This window comes from Pelodiscus sinensis, chromosome 1 (genome assembly GCF_049634645.1).
Source record: "Pelodiscus sinensis isolate JC-2024 chromosome 1, ASM4963464v1, whole genome shotgun sequence".
Lineage (NCBI taxonomy): Eukaryota > Metazoa > Chordata > Testudines > Trionychidae > Pelodiscus > Pelodiscus sinensis.
In genome coordinates this window covers 229,741,594-229,756,220 of record NC_134711.1, presented here as the reverse complement: position 1 = coordinate 229,756,220, position 14,627 = coordinate 229,741,594, and the positions used below count along the sequence as shown (strand labels likewise).

General features: G+C 41.7%; 1 protein-coding gene and 1 long non-coding RNA gene across 8 annotated transcripts in view; one reads left to right on the top strand and one right to left on the bottom strand.

Annotated features, from left to right (window-relative positions):
- Positions 1-3,480, bottom strand: part of LOC142825196 (uncharacterized) — a 44,567-nt gene extending 41,087 nt beyond the window's left edge. The window contains exons 1-2 of the long non-coding RNA XR_012899648.1: positions 3,102-3,480; positions 317-413 (exon numbers count right to left, since the gene is read on the bottom strand). This is a non-coding gene — a long non-coding RNA (uncharacterized LOC142825196). The remainder of the gene's footprint in view (positions 1-316; positions 414-3,101) is intronic.
- AFF3 (ALF transcription elongation factor 3) overlaps positions 1-14,627 on the top strand; it is a 561,437-nt gene that overhangs the window by 374,253 nt on the left and 172,557 nt on the right. The gene's annotated exons all lie outside the window — the stretch shown is intronic.

Genomic DNA, 14,627 nt, shown 5'->3' with positions numbered 1-14,627 from the left:
AATTACTTGAAATCCAATTATAGCTACCTCTGGTCTCTCTCAATTTTGTTGATGTTTTTGAATTAACAAAAGCAGTTGAGAAACATATGAGAGCAGGCATTTGCAATATATCAGTGTTCACCTTTACTTTAATGTAACAGTAAAAGTTTTCCCAGCTTTTTTTTTTTTAAGTCTACAAGGAAATTAACTGATTTACTGTTACCAGAATAAACCAACTCTTCAGAGGGACACAAAAAACAAAATACAGGCTAGGTCAGCAAACTTGATTTCTCTCACATGAGTTAGGAGAGGTTTGAATTTCTACAAAATCACTCACCCTTTCAATCCCGTTTGAGTGGGAGAGGAATTCTTTTCAAAGTGCAGTCATATGAATTTTAGAGAGTGTCTCATCTGCAATTTGTGTCCTCTAGCTCCTGTTATTTAAATTCAGAGTGTTAGATCATGTAAGTCTTTCAAAGTGTCATTATTTGTTGCACGGCCGAAAGTAGCCACAGAAAGTACAATGTGCGATTATTGAATGTTTTGATTTCTGATATAAATATATATTTAAAATATCCTGAAAATGAATCTAAAAACACGTTTGACATATTGTATGAATGACTTGTGCTGTAGATGTTTCTGTAGAATGTAATTACAATATGTTATATTTAGTCAAACGTGTTTAATAAACAAAGCACTCGTTCCATTATGTCTTCTGATAATATGACTGTTGGGAATGGTTAATGTTGTAGGTTGGTATAGAATGCTTCCAATAGTTGCCATTAAAAAAAATGATATTACAATGAAGACTTAAAGGAGAAGAGTTTTAATGCCATCTGGAGGTATCATGGAGAAATGAACACTTATTTTTGCTAATATTTAATATGTAAAACATAAGCAGACATAATCTTGGGGTTGGGTCATATTTTAGTGGGGATATATACGAGGTTTACTTATTCTTTTTAGTAAAATTTCTTGAAAATTCTGTAAATTGTATTATGTGAATGCAGAACTTCCTACAAGTGTTTGTGGCAGACTAGTTAAAGTGTCATTAGCAGACTGTAGTACAGGCAGTCCCCGGGTTACGTACAAGATAGGGACTGTAGGTTTGTTCTTAAGTTGAATCTGTATGTAAGTCGGAACTGGCATCCAGATTCAGCCGCTGAATCTATACACCAGTTCTGACTTACATACAGATTCAACTTAAGAACCCCAGGCGTTCCCAACTTAAGAACCCCTAGCTACTGAAACTGATCAGCAGCTGATTCCAGGAAGCCTGGGGCAGAGCAACTCTTCCTCGGGCTTCCTGTAGTCAGCCGCTGGTCAGTTTCAGCAACGGCTAACTTGGGGACGCCTGGGGTAGAGCAGCTCGGGTGCTGCTGGGTTGGTCCAGTAGCGCGGCCGCTCCTCGGCGCTACTGGACCAACCCAGCAGCACCCCAGCTGCTCTGCCCCAGGCGTCCTGATTCAGCCACTGCTGACACCGATCAGCAGCGGCTGAATCAGGACTCCTGGGGCTGAGCAGCTGGGGTGCTGCCGGGTTGGTCCAGTAGCGCCAAGGAGCGGTGCTGCGGGACCAACCGGCAGCGCCCCACCTGCTCTACCACAGGCCCCGGGCTTTCCTCCACATCTCCCTGGTCTGCTGGGGGGGGGCACTAGCTGTGTCCCCCCCCAGCAGACTAGGGAGACGCAGAGCAAAGCAGCGGAGAACCCGGGCCGGACCGCGGCGCTTCCAGATCAGCGCCGCGGTCCGGCCCGGGTCCTCCGCGGCTTTGCTCAGTGTCTCCCTGGTCTGCAGATCTGGAAGCGGCCGCGGGTCCGGCCCCGGGTCCTCCGCCGCTTTGCTCCCCGTCTCCCTGGTCTGCTGGCTCCCACAGCAGACCAGGGAGACGGGGAGCAGCTTTTCTCGCCCCGGAGGAGGCGGGCGGTGGGACCAGGCGTCCCGCCGCTTGAGTCCTCCGGGGCGAGAAAATCCCCGTTCGTAACTGCGGATCCGACATAAGTCGGATCCGCGTAACTCGGGGACTACCTGTAAATAAATTGCACTAGAATGTGACCTTATTCGTATTAAATAGTATGTTTCCCAATGGGTGGTTGTCTTGTTGAACCCCATTGAAACTGTATACTCCTCTACTTCATAGATTCAGAGATTCCAAGGCCAAAAGGAACCACTGTGATCATCAAGTCTAATGTTCACTATAACACAGGCCAGAGAACTTCCCTAAAATAATTCCTAGATGTATCTTTTAGAAAAGCATCCAATTTTGATTTACAATTGTCAGTGATGGAGAATCCACTACAGCCCATGGTAAATTGTTCCAATGGTTACTTATGCTCACTGTTAGAATTTTACACCTTATTTCCAGCATGAATCTGTCTAGCTTCAACTTCCAGCTATTAGATCATTGAATACCTTTTCTGCTAGATAAATGAGCCCATTATTAAATATTTGTTCCCCATGTAGGTATCTGTAGACTGTAAACAGCTAACCCCTTAATCTTCTCTTTGTGCATCTAAATAGATTGAACTCCTTGAGTCTTATCACTATAAGGCATGCTTTCAGATGTAGTACAGATTGAACCTCCCTGGTCCAGCCCCCTTGGGACATGACTGGTCCTAAATGAGGGAGTTTACCGGACCAGGTGAGGTCAATTCCATCCCTTTCCTGATGGATCTCAGGCTCTTCCAGGGTTCATTAGCAGACCTAATGGAACTCTGTCCCCCAGCCGCTGGCTCCCAGCTTTGCTGCCCAGTCCCTGCCGCTGCAGCTCTGCTGCCCTGGGACCATCAGGCTCTGCTCACCCTAGGGCTGCCATAGCTCCAGTGCCCAGGGACTGCTGTGACTCCACTGTCCCTGGGTTGCTGTGGCTCTCATGCACTGACACTGCCACAGCTCCAGGATGTCAGGGCTGCTGGACTCCATTATTCCAGGGTTGACGCAGCTTCCCGGCTCCAGCGCTGCCAGGGCTCCACTCCTTGAGGCCGCCACAGCTTCTGCAGCTTTGCTACCCTGGGCCGTCGGAGCTGCTGCTGTGGATCTGCTGCTCTGTAGCCACTGGGGCTCCACTGCTCCGGCCAGCCCCATGGCCACCCAGCCTCCCGGATTTCCCTATGCTGACTTACCTGATTTGCATCCCTTTTCCGGAATTTGGGGCCAGTCTAGACGTAGCCTAATTGACTTATTCTCCCCCTACAGATCACTGTAGCTTGTAGCTGAACTATATCTCCTGGACCGGTTTTCCAACTGGCAAAGAAATCTTGAAAAAATGCCAGACCAGAGTGTGAGCCTTCACATTAGAACCCAGAACCTGCAAAGACAGAAGCAAGGATGAGGAAACCATTGTGATTAGTTTGAATGAGTGTTTAGCTGGTGAGGTGGAAGGAGCATGAATCTTTGCTGGGCAGAACTGTAAGGGACCCTTGAGCTTAAGAACATTAAGAACTACTTTTCGGGGGAAGGTTATCATTCCTGGGGAAGGTTTCAGAGCAGTCCAGTAGGAGTCATTAGCCTGCTCATCTCAGTAGAGAACAAGTGGTATTTCTGAGACTGAGGGAAGAAGCATAAAGAGCTTTAAAGGTTTCTCATCTTTAAAAAAATCCATAAAACAATTCACATTGGCCTTGATAAAAGTGAGAGAGAAAAAATGGGAGGAACAACTTAATTGTTTTTTCCCTTAACTAAAGTCTTTTTTTGGCTTGTTACAAGCCACAGGTACAAATCTAATGCACATGGTTACAATGGCAGTTTATTCATCCTTTTCCTACATTTACTGCCTCCCTATAATATAATGGAGATTGCCTATCTCCTAGAGCTGAAAGGGACTTTGAAAGATCATTGAGTCCAGCCCCCTGCTTTCACAGCAGGACCAAGGACCATCCCTCACAAATTTTTGCCCCAAATCCCTAAATGGCCTCCACAAGGATTGAACTCACAACCCTGGGTTTAGCAGGCCAATGCTCAAACCACTGAGCTATCCCTCCCCTCAACATTATTCACACAGCTTGGAAAGGACAGGTTTATCACCCCTCTGAATCAGGCAGAAATATTGAATTGAACATTTACATGAAGTCTTTCTCAGAGATTACCACTCATTGAGCCAGTATTCTCCAGGACAGCAAAAACAATCACATAACTTGTCTGGATTTCTCCTGAGTCACTTGACCAAAGGAAGTATCTGCAACCTTTCAAAGCAGAGAAGACTGCAGTATATTTTTAGTAAACATACAGCCAATGTTAAGCAAGTTTTATTTCTGCCTGTATTATCTCTCTATGTTTCTGCAGGAATTATCTCTAGTAATAATATTTACCACTTAAAAGAGCTTTATAACATTAGCTTACTGACTGGATCTTTGAAGACCTCAGGAAGTAGATGAATAAGCATACTTATCCTAGTGTTACAGATAAACTGGGGCAAATATCAGTGTGTGACTTACCCAAGACTATACAGGAAGCCAGTGAAAGGTGATATTCTGCATACGGACATGCCAGGATGACTGTAAGAAATGGCCTAAAGATTGCATTGACATGAGCAGTCAGTAAGGAGGATTTAAGCACACCAGAATTTTCTCCACATAGATTCATGTTACTTGTGACTAGGAAGACCCATACTTAAATATAGATTTTAAATCAAAAGCACTCTGGATCGGAGGAGCTTCATTTTACATTATCTTATTACATAGAGAAGTTCATGGATGACCTGATCAAAGCTTCCCTGAATGTTTAAAAGCTATACATCTCAAGAAGGAATTTTTCATGGCTGGTTGAAAATTTTGGTTTTGTTATGGGGTTGGCTTTTGTTGACCAGTTAGTTGTTTTTTTTTAATCGGGTTTTCAACCAAATTAATATATTTTCAGAAAGTTTCTGTTTAAAACAAAAAACAAACAAAAAAATCCCCAGAAAACTTAAATCTTTATTCCCCCATGATTGGCAATTACTGTCTGAAATTAGTTTAGTGCTTGGCAATTTTCAGGTAAAATACTCAATTTTGCCAGCCAAAAACTTTAAAAGATTTGTTTTCTTGACATAAGTAAAAAAAAAAAAAATGTGATCCAAGTGGGAAAAAAATCATTTTGATTACCAGGGTCTGTGCCCCATGCATGCCACACTCACTGATCTCCCTCTCTCTTGGGAGTAGGTGTCTGGCCGGGGGAAGAGGGCAGGAGCAGGCTGGGGGGATAGGTATCTGATTCGGGGGAGGGTGCAGGAGTAGGCTGGCGGTACATGTCAGGCTGGGTGGGGAGGGTACAAGGAGCAGGCTGGGGGTAAGTGTCTGGCCTGGAGTCCATATGCTCGAAAAGGTTGGGAACCACTGGTTTAGGGGATCTCTTTTAGCAGTGTGAAATATATCAATACTCCCTTCTCTCAAAAAGTGACACTGCAGTCCCATAGGGCCAGGATTTCATGCCAAAAGTCTGAATCAGAGCAGATGGGACGCAGTTAATGTGAAATTCCACTTGTATTAAAAATGACATAGTTTACATTGGTCTCTGGGACTTTTTTCTTTTGAAAACAACTTTGTGTCATATCACTTACTGCTTTGATGTTTTTGAAAGGTATGTCTCTCAGGGTATGTCTACACTATCCTCCTAATTCGAACCAGGAGGGTAATGTAGGCATACCTCACTTGCAAATGAAGCCCGGGATTTGAATTTCCCGGGCTTCATTTGCATGAAGCCAGCTGGCGCTATTTTTAAATGCCGGCAGTTCGAACCCCGTGCCGTGCGGCTACACGCGGCATGGAGTAGCTAGTTCGGATTAGGCTTCCTAATCCGAACTAGCTGTACTCGTGGAATGAGGAGTACAGCTAGTTTGGATTAGGAAGCCTAATCCGAACTAGCTACTCCGTGCCGCATGTAGCCGCGCGGCACGGGGTTCGAACTGCCGTCATTTAAAAAAGGCGCCGGCCGGCTTCATGCAAATGAAGCCCGGGAAATTCAAATCCCGGGCTTCATTTGCAAGTGTGGTATGCCTACATTGCCCTCCTAGTTCGAATTAGGAGGGTAGTGTAGACATACCCTCAGAGATCTTAGAGAAAAAAAATGTATCTTTTTATAATAAACGAACCTAGTGTTTCTCAGAGTGATGGAGATGCTGAAAATTGTCGAGATTAAACTCTGGTATTTATCAATGAACCAAGTTCCTGGCCAAAGGAAGATGCTGGCTTTGCTGCACTGTTTCACCTGTTTCCAGGCTAACCTTCTAACAGAGCCAGATTTTATTTCTGTTAGTCTGGTCATCCAGTCCAGCAATGATGTCTAGAACTTAAAAAATATATTACCAAGCTTCCAAATTCCTGTATCCTCTTCCAACTAGTTTTTCATTTATTGTTTCTCTCCACACTCCCTATCAGTTCAAGCTGATGATTGCAGAACTTCACAAAATGTGCCTTTTTTACTCCTCCTTGTTTGCTTCCTTATCTGACAGATGCATTCTGCCACTTTCTAGGAACTTGCCTTCCAGGGTACATCTGCAGAAGCAAAAGGAGCAAAACACAATGTGCACTCACAAAGTTTGAATCATACAAGATACATCCATCTCTTCCTCACTTTCTCTCAGCAAGCATGTAGCATAATCACAGCACTAAACATGGTGAGTTTGACCCTGGGGAGATGGTGCAATACGGGACAAAGATCTCAGGAATTTCAGAAGGTGGCTCAGTACAAGCACCTACGAACACTATTCTAAATAGTGGCACCATTTTCCACAGGCAGGGGCAATTGAATCTGAAATCACACTATTGAGGGGTAACCAAAGATGCAAGGGAACATCTCTTGCATTGGTGCAGCTGCAGATTGGGTCCTTATGCTGCTTGATTGTGTGCTGCTTTGGTTCTTCCAGAAGTAATTGCTCCTTGGCACAACAAAGTTTCCTACGATGGATGAAGAAACAAAGCCTCTTTGTCATGGAACCGTAGGCAGAGGATTGCAGAGCAGCCGCGGGAAAGTTTCCTAGAGATCCCTATGAACATTTCCTGTAAGATTTTGGTGTCTATCTTTGAACTTTTCCACAAGACCCCCATTGCATAGCTGCACAATGGGATACAAAGTGGATGCGAAGAGTACCTACTCTTGTTAATTTCAATACCATCTCCCATGCTCAGCACGTAACAAAATAAATGATACCTCTAGCTCATGTCACCAAGCAAAATCAAAGCAAAATAAGTACTTACCAGAGCTCTCCTCTCCTGCTTCAGGCATTCCAGAACCAGACTCTTGATTGGCTAGACCCCTCCTGAGTCAAAAAGAAGACCTGGTTTGCCATGTCATTGCATGACCCTTTCGCCAGTTCCACATCCCCCTCCAGTTTGATTTCCTCATCCATTGCTTTGTCCTCAGGATTGACTCTGCTGACCACCGTTTCCTGTCCCCCCTCCAAAGTATCCATAGAGTTCTTGGCATTGGAGGAGGGCTTGCTGCAGAGGATGTCATTCAGCTCTTTGTAGAAACTTTGCATATTTTCAGTGTCACATTAGAGTGATGGTTGGCCTCCCAGGTTGCCTTCTGGCATGCCTGCTTCAGACCCTTGATTTTAGCACAGTAGTGCTTCAGGTCCCTTTTGTGCCCCTTCACATCCATGCCACGAACAATCTGTGGGCAGGTGTCAAAGTACCTATGGCTGGATCAGCACTGCAATTGCACAGCCACCTCACTCCACAGTCACAAAAGATCCAGAAACTTTGTTGTATACCAGGCAGGAGAGTGTTTGTTGCAGAAAGCCTGCATGGGTCGGTGGGAAGATGCGATGTGAGATGTCCACGCTGAGCAAACAGGAAGTGGAATTTCAAAAATTCCCTGGACTGTAAAGGGGAAGAGACACAACCTGGCTGCAGGGAAGTAGACAAAAAATTTCTTACCAGAGCGGCCATAATGGGAATTATGGGACGTTTCTTGGAGGCCACTTAGGGCAAGCTAAGCAAGAGCAATGCCTATTCTGACGCTGCGTTGCTCTAACTTCGTTGCAAAAAGCTCTATGCTACTTGGTGAAGTGGTTTTATTTTGTCAGTGTAGCAGGAGAGTTGACTAGGTGGGAGGAGCATTGCTGTGTGAACACCTCCAGGCTGTGTCTAGACTGCAAATTAGACACATCGCAATTGCAAATGAAGCGGGGTTTTAAATCCTCCCCTCTTAAAATAAGGAATAAGGGATCTTTTGGAAAAGGCTTTATTTTCCAAAAGATCCGCGTCTAGACTGGCACTTTTTTCCGGCAAAGCTCAGAGCCGGAAAAAGCGGCAGCCATGTTTATGCAAATGAAGCGGGGGGATTTAAATCCCCGCTTCATTTGCAATTGCGATGTGTCTAATTTTCATCCCTTTTATGGAAAAGAGATGCAGTCTAGACACAGCCCCACTATTTTGTGACAAAACCTGACTTTTATTGTCAAAACTGTAGTGTAGACAATGCCTTCGTAACTTCGTATGTTCTTTCATCCTAGGATCTAATGTGTTTATACATCCTAGGATCTAATGTGTTTTGATTAGTAACCTCCCAGGTATAATAGCTACTCATTTATTATCTATCTTTACCATGCCTGTTGCACATAAAAGTAATTACAATCACTAGAAGCTGCCCTTATGTTGAATCTACTCTTGACTCAGAACAGCAGGGGAAGAAATTTAATTTAATAAGTGACACAGCTTGTAAATAAATAATGATATAGAGAGACTTTTGTCAGTTTTAAAATTTCCCACAATATTCAGCATTATTTCAAACTCTATGCAAAAAGCCAAGAGACATGTTTGATAGGTTTGCGTAAATTGTGGATTAATTTATGTTTGAAGAAATTCACTTGGAATAAAATTAGCCAATTTAAACAGCTAAAATATAATATTACATAAGGAAATGGACTTCTTTAAGTAACCAGAAGTATATCTTTATCTTACCTTTACTTTTATCTTACCACTATTTTAGTTGGACTTCTTTTGGGAGCGGTTCATTGAGTATTTTGAATGTAGGATTACCTCTAAATATCATGGTGGTTAATGAGGCGATATCAGGAAATCCTGGAGGTATACTGTCCTATGGAAAATTATATTTTATGTGAACTACTTTCAGAAATGTATGCATGGTCCAACTTGCTCACCCTCTCTCAAGAAAGTGATAAATTGACTCATAGACTCTTACAAGTTTTTTGTTGCTGAATTAAGATTCCTTGTTGCCTTGGTAACCAGTTTTGGAACGACTGTACTCTGGGTGACTGCTGTCTGAAATCTGAAACCCTCTGCTGTACTGTGGAGTTTGGGTTGATACTCAGTTTGTACATTGTCATCAGTTGTATGTAGTATGCTGCTGTTTTGTCCAGTGAGTTTAAGGGAAAGAGAAATAAAATGAAATAAAATCACTACTAAAGAAAATTAATGCAAAGATAACTTTTCAGTATTTTGGGCTCATGTTCATATATGTATTACTTCTTTTCCCCCACTAGTTACTTTTGGTCAAGGAAGGCTTTAATGTGAATCAATGCTGAATCAGTGGTTCGTGGAGAGTTGAGGTAGGTGGGGGGTGGAAGAGAGAGAGAGATAGAATTCTGTCAAGCTTCCAAATAAAATAAACTATCATTTTGTAAGAAAGAAATGCTAAGACTGAGGTCATGGTATGGAAAAAGTCTGTTTCACAGACTCTTTAGTGTGATTTTGGGCCATTTTTTTCAATGGAGATATTCCATTAACATTTGAACACTAAAGCTCATCTAGGAATGGAAAGATTTTGGAATTTGAAGATTGTTCATTTTCTACTTTGTGCATTTATTATTTTAATTGCAAAAAAGATTTTTTTTGAATGAGATGCTTCTTGGTCTGTTTAATTATTTAAAAATCATGAAGACCTTATTAAGGAAATTTAAATAAACGACAAGGCAGTGAGCTCACAAAGCGACTTCATAAGCTTGGCAGATGACTTTTTATTTGCTATCCACTGAAATACAGAAAGATATTGAAACCTGAAATTGAGATGAATTTACTACTGTTGAAATGTCCTGCTGTTCAGCTATGAATAGTTAAGACTTTTTTAACCATAAAAATTAATTTGCTGACAGTTTCAACATAAGTTAATTTGTCATAGCTAACCAGGCAAATTAGTAAAGTTCTCTTGCCTTAATTTCTGGACTTGGATCTGACAGTCATAGAGCATTAAACTATTTTTAGCTGTATGGGAACAAATAACTCTTTGAATCTTATGAGAATGTTATTACAAGCAAGATTACTGGTTTTTGATTTGCTAAGCTACAACTAGAGTCTGCCTTCTTCAGGGTAAGAATATTTCCATATTATTATTATGACACCTTTAGTATCTAAAGAGTAAGGATATTGTATACCTTGTGTACGTTGACTTTAACCATATCATTTTTTGTTAGTATGCAGACAACGTGCATTTCCCAAGAGATGTAGAATGAATGTATTGGCAGTATGAGATTTGTGATAGGCTTGAGGAGTCAAGAAGATGACACACTGAAGTGATCAAACTAGAAATTGACCCGGCCAAAAGTTTGGATGAAGACAGTTGTTCCAAAGTTTATTTTAAAGGGTTGTATTACAGATTGTTTCCAAATCAAATCTTTGCCTCTGATTTACAAAGATAAAAGCAAACTTTTAGTCCTAAGTAGAAGACAGCATTTGGTCCAAGAAGTAAATATAACTGGGTCATTTGGAAATAGTGACCATAATGTAGTAAAATTTAACATCCCTGTGGCAGGAAAAACACCTCAGCAGCCCAATACTTTGGCATTTAATTTCAGAAAGGGGAACTACACAAAAATGAGGAGGTTAGTTAAACAGAAATTAAAAGATAGAGCGCCAAATAGTAAAATCCCTGCAAACTGCATGGAGACTTTTCAAAGACACCATAAGAGAGGGCCAATTTAAAGGTATACCCTAAATTAAAAAACACAGTAAGAGAACAAAAAAGTGCTACCGTGGCTTAACAACCAAGTAAAAGAAGCAGTAAGAGATAAAACGGCATAGTTTAAAAAGTGAAAGTTAATCCTAGTGAGAAAAATAAAAAGGAGCATAAACTCTGTCAAATTAAATATAAAAATATAATAAGGAAAGCCAAAAAAGAGTTTCAAGAACAGCTAGCCAAAACCTCAAAAAGTAATAGCAAAATGTTTTCTAAGTACATCAGAAGCAGGAAACCTGCTAAAACAGTGGAAACCCGGATGATTGAGATGCTAGAGGAGCACTCAAAGACGATAAGGTCATTGCAAAGAAACTAAATTAATTCTTTGCTTCAGTCTTCATGGCTGAGGATATTAGGGAGATTCCCAAACCCGAGCCATTCTTTTTAGGTGACAAATCTGAGGAATTGTCCCAGATTGAGGTGTTATTAGAGGAGGTTTTGGAACAAATTGATAAACTTAACAGTAACAAGTTACCAGAACCAGATGGCATGCACCCAAGCGTTCTGAAAGAACTCAAATGTGAAATTGCAGAACTGTTAACTTTCTTTTATAACCTATCCTTTAAATCAGCTTATGTACCTAATGACTGGAAGATAATGAACATGACACTAATATTTAAAAAGAGCTTTAGAGGTGATCCTGGGAATTATAGACCAATAAATCTAACATCAGTATTGGGCAAATTAGCTGAAACTGTCATTAAGAAGAGAATTATCAGACACATAGATGAACATAATTTGTTGGGGGAAAGTCAACATGGATTCTGTAAAGGGAAATCATGCCTTACTAATCTACTAGAGTTCTTTGAGGGGGGTCAACAAGCATGTAGACAACGGGGAATCCAGTGGATATAGTGTACTTAGATTTTCAGAAAGTCTTTGACAAGATCCCTCACCAATGGCTCTTAAGTAAAGTAAGTTGTCATAGGACAAGAAGGTAGGTTCTCTCATGGATTCACAACCAGTTAAAAGACAAGAAACAAAGGGTAGGAATAAATGGACAGAGGTAACTAATGGTGTCTTCCAACGGTCCATACTGGGACCAATCCTATTTATAAATGATCTGGAGAAAGTGGTAAACAATGAGGTGGCAAAATTTGCAGATGATACTAAACTGCTCAAGATAAAACAAAACAGACTGTGAAGAACTTCAAAAGGATCTCACAAAACTAGGTGATTGGGCAACAAAATGGCAGATGAATGTTAATATTCATAAATGCAAAGTAATGCCCATTTGAAAAACAATGGCAACTGTACTTACAAAATGATGGGGACTATTTTAGCTATAACCACTCAAGAGAGAGATCTTTGAGTCATTGTGGATAGTTCTCTGAAAACATCCATTCAATGTGCAGCGGCAGTCAAAAAAGCAAACAATGTTAGGAATAATTAAAAAAGGGATAGAGAATAATAAAGAGTCTATTTTATTGCCTCTATATAAAACCATAGTACGCCCACATATTGAATACTGTGTACAGATGTGGTCACCTTATCTCAAAAAAGATATATTGGCATTAGAAAGGGTTCAGAAAAGGACAATAAAAAAAACAGGGGTTTGGAACAGGTCTGTACTGGTTCCTGTCAGTGGGAGGCCATGGTCCTGTTCAGGGCAGGGAAAAAACAGTCAAGCAGTAGCTTTTGGGTAAGCCGAGTGGCAATTTATGAGCCCAAGCCCTTGATCAGGGCGGGGCAACAAACAGTAAAGTAGTTTAACAGTCCAAAACCCAGGCCAGTCTGCAGGATGACCCCGGGGTTGGTTCTCCTTGCTGGCGGAGAGCCAACTAGTGCAAGGGTTTCTCTTCCTACCTGGGGAACCTGCCACCCAAGGGAAGAGGTGCAGGGAGGATGCGGGCCCACACGCTCAGCTGTGTCCCAGCCCAGATCCCTGACAATGGCAGCACGGTGGCCACTGGGTCAGCGGGGTTACGGACCACAATACGCTGACCAGGGCTGTGAGTCAGCGGAGATCCAAGCCGCAACCTGCTGCCCAACCAACCTCCAGAGGGAGAATTGAGTGCTGAAAGTGATATGTGATCACTGCAGTGGGGAGGAACCCAGAAGAATGGAGAGAAGGTTCTTCAGCTGCATAGCCTGAGATACAAACAGAATTACTTGGATAAAGAGGAACATTCATTAACAGGTGACTTGACAGCTAAATAGGATCTCAGGGGTTTAATAGTTATGTGCAGTGCATACAGTATAAATACATTTATATCTTTAAATGGTGAGAGAAGTGCACATATGTGAACAGTGATTGTTACATTGATTGAGGGGCCTAAATGGCTGGTAACAATCTCAAGCTGCACATAGTTCACTATGATCACATCGGCTGAGAACCAATTAGCAATCTTTATAGTCAGACATGGTGAAAAGAAAATAAGTAGCCGCAATTCCTCCTTTTCAAAATTATATTTATTCATTTTAATTGACTTAAATTGCCAAGTTCATCCTCAGTACAAGCCCATTTACTGCAATGAAAGCACCACCAGCTATGAATTTGGCATAAAATGAACAAGTTCCTGTGTCTTTAAAAACCTAAAATCTTTTGTGCCTGGCTGAAAAGCAAACACCTTGAGCTGGAGCCCTGAGCAAGTTTTAATCTCATCTTGATTCTGTATATGCATGTGTCATTTGGATGCGCTCTCAGATACATACTCTCTGGCTTGCTTTGAGGAGTGTCTTTAACCCATGTTTCATTAAAAACTCAGCAGACACAGAATGATTCCAGCTGGAACACTTGGTCTCTAGCAGGGAAGTGAATAAATATTCTGGGTGCAAGTGAAATCTTAACTTAGAACTCCATAGCGGAGTTAATTATTGTTTAACATTGAGAGGCCCTGTAAGGCATAAAGGGAGGGGAAGCTGCTGGGCCCATTCCCTCACTCTGGCCACAACATCCAACAAGCTTCTGAGGAATTACGATAATCAGCCCATGTTTTATATAAAGTCATTAAGTGTCCCAAAGAGCTGTGCATGAAAATTAAATAACACAAGAAACTGACCCCACAGTCACTGGAATGTAGAACAATGTGTGTCATTAACATGCCAAGAAGCATGTGCATCCTGCTGTATTGTGGACCCAGCACCTATGGGAAGAGTTCTGTGGACAGCCTGGAAGCCCCAGTCCTGCAGAGCTTCTCTGCAGCCCTCCTGGAATCACTTAGCTTTCCAGAACTTTTCTTCGGACTCTGGGTACTATATAGTTTCTGCTAGCTCATTTTTTTCTTATCTCCTTTATGCCTCTCTTCATCTGCTATATTTCCACTGCTTCCAGAAGCGATATAGCATAAGCATGAAATGTTAGCTTTAGTTAATAATTTTCTTCCTGTTATAGGTTTAATATAGGCCTTTTTCAATATTGGCAAGCAGAGCTATTTTATCAAATGGCCTGTTATGTTGGTGCATTTTAATTCATTAATTTTAGTAGGAAGGAACGAGAAACTCTGACACACTCTTGTGTTCTCCTTTTCACATTAGGAATCTGTTTAATTTCAATGAAAAGTTTAGGGACTAGTAGTATCAGTGAAGTCCCAGCACAATATCTTCTGTGATGATCTGAGCAAAGCAGAAGGAGCTAGGATTTCACCAGGGAAGGAGATGTTTAAGAAAAGTGAAGTTAAAACTTATTTTTGTGCTGAGTATCCCCTACAGCCTGGTTGGGGCAGGCATTCAGCACACATTTCTGGGATCAATTCAGTTTTGATTTTAGCTTTGCAATTCAACAAAATCAACAACTAAATCTTTATGAAATGCCTTGT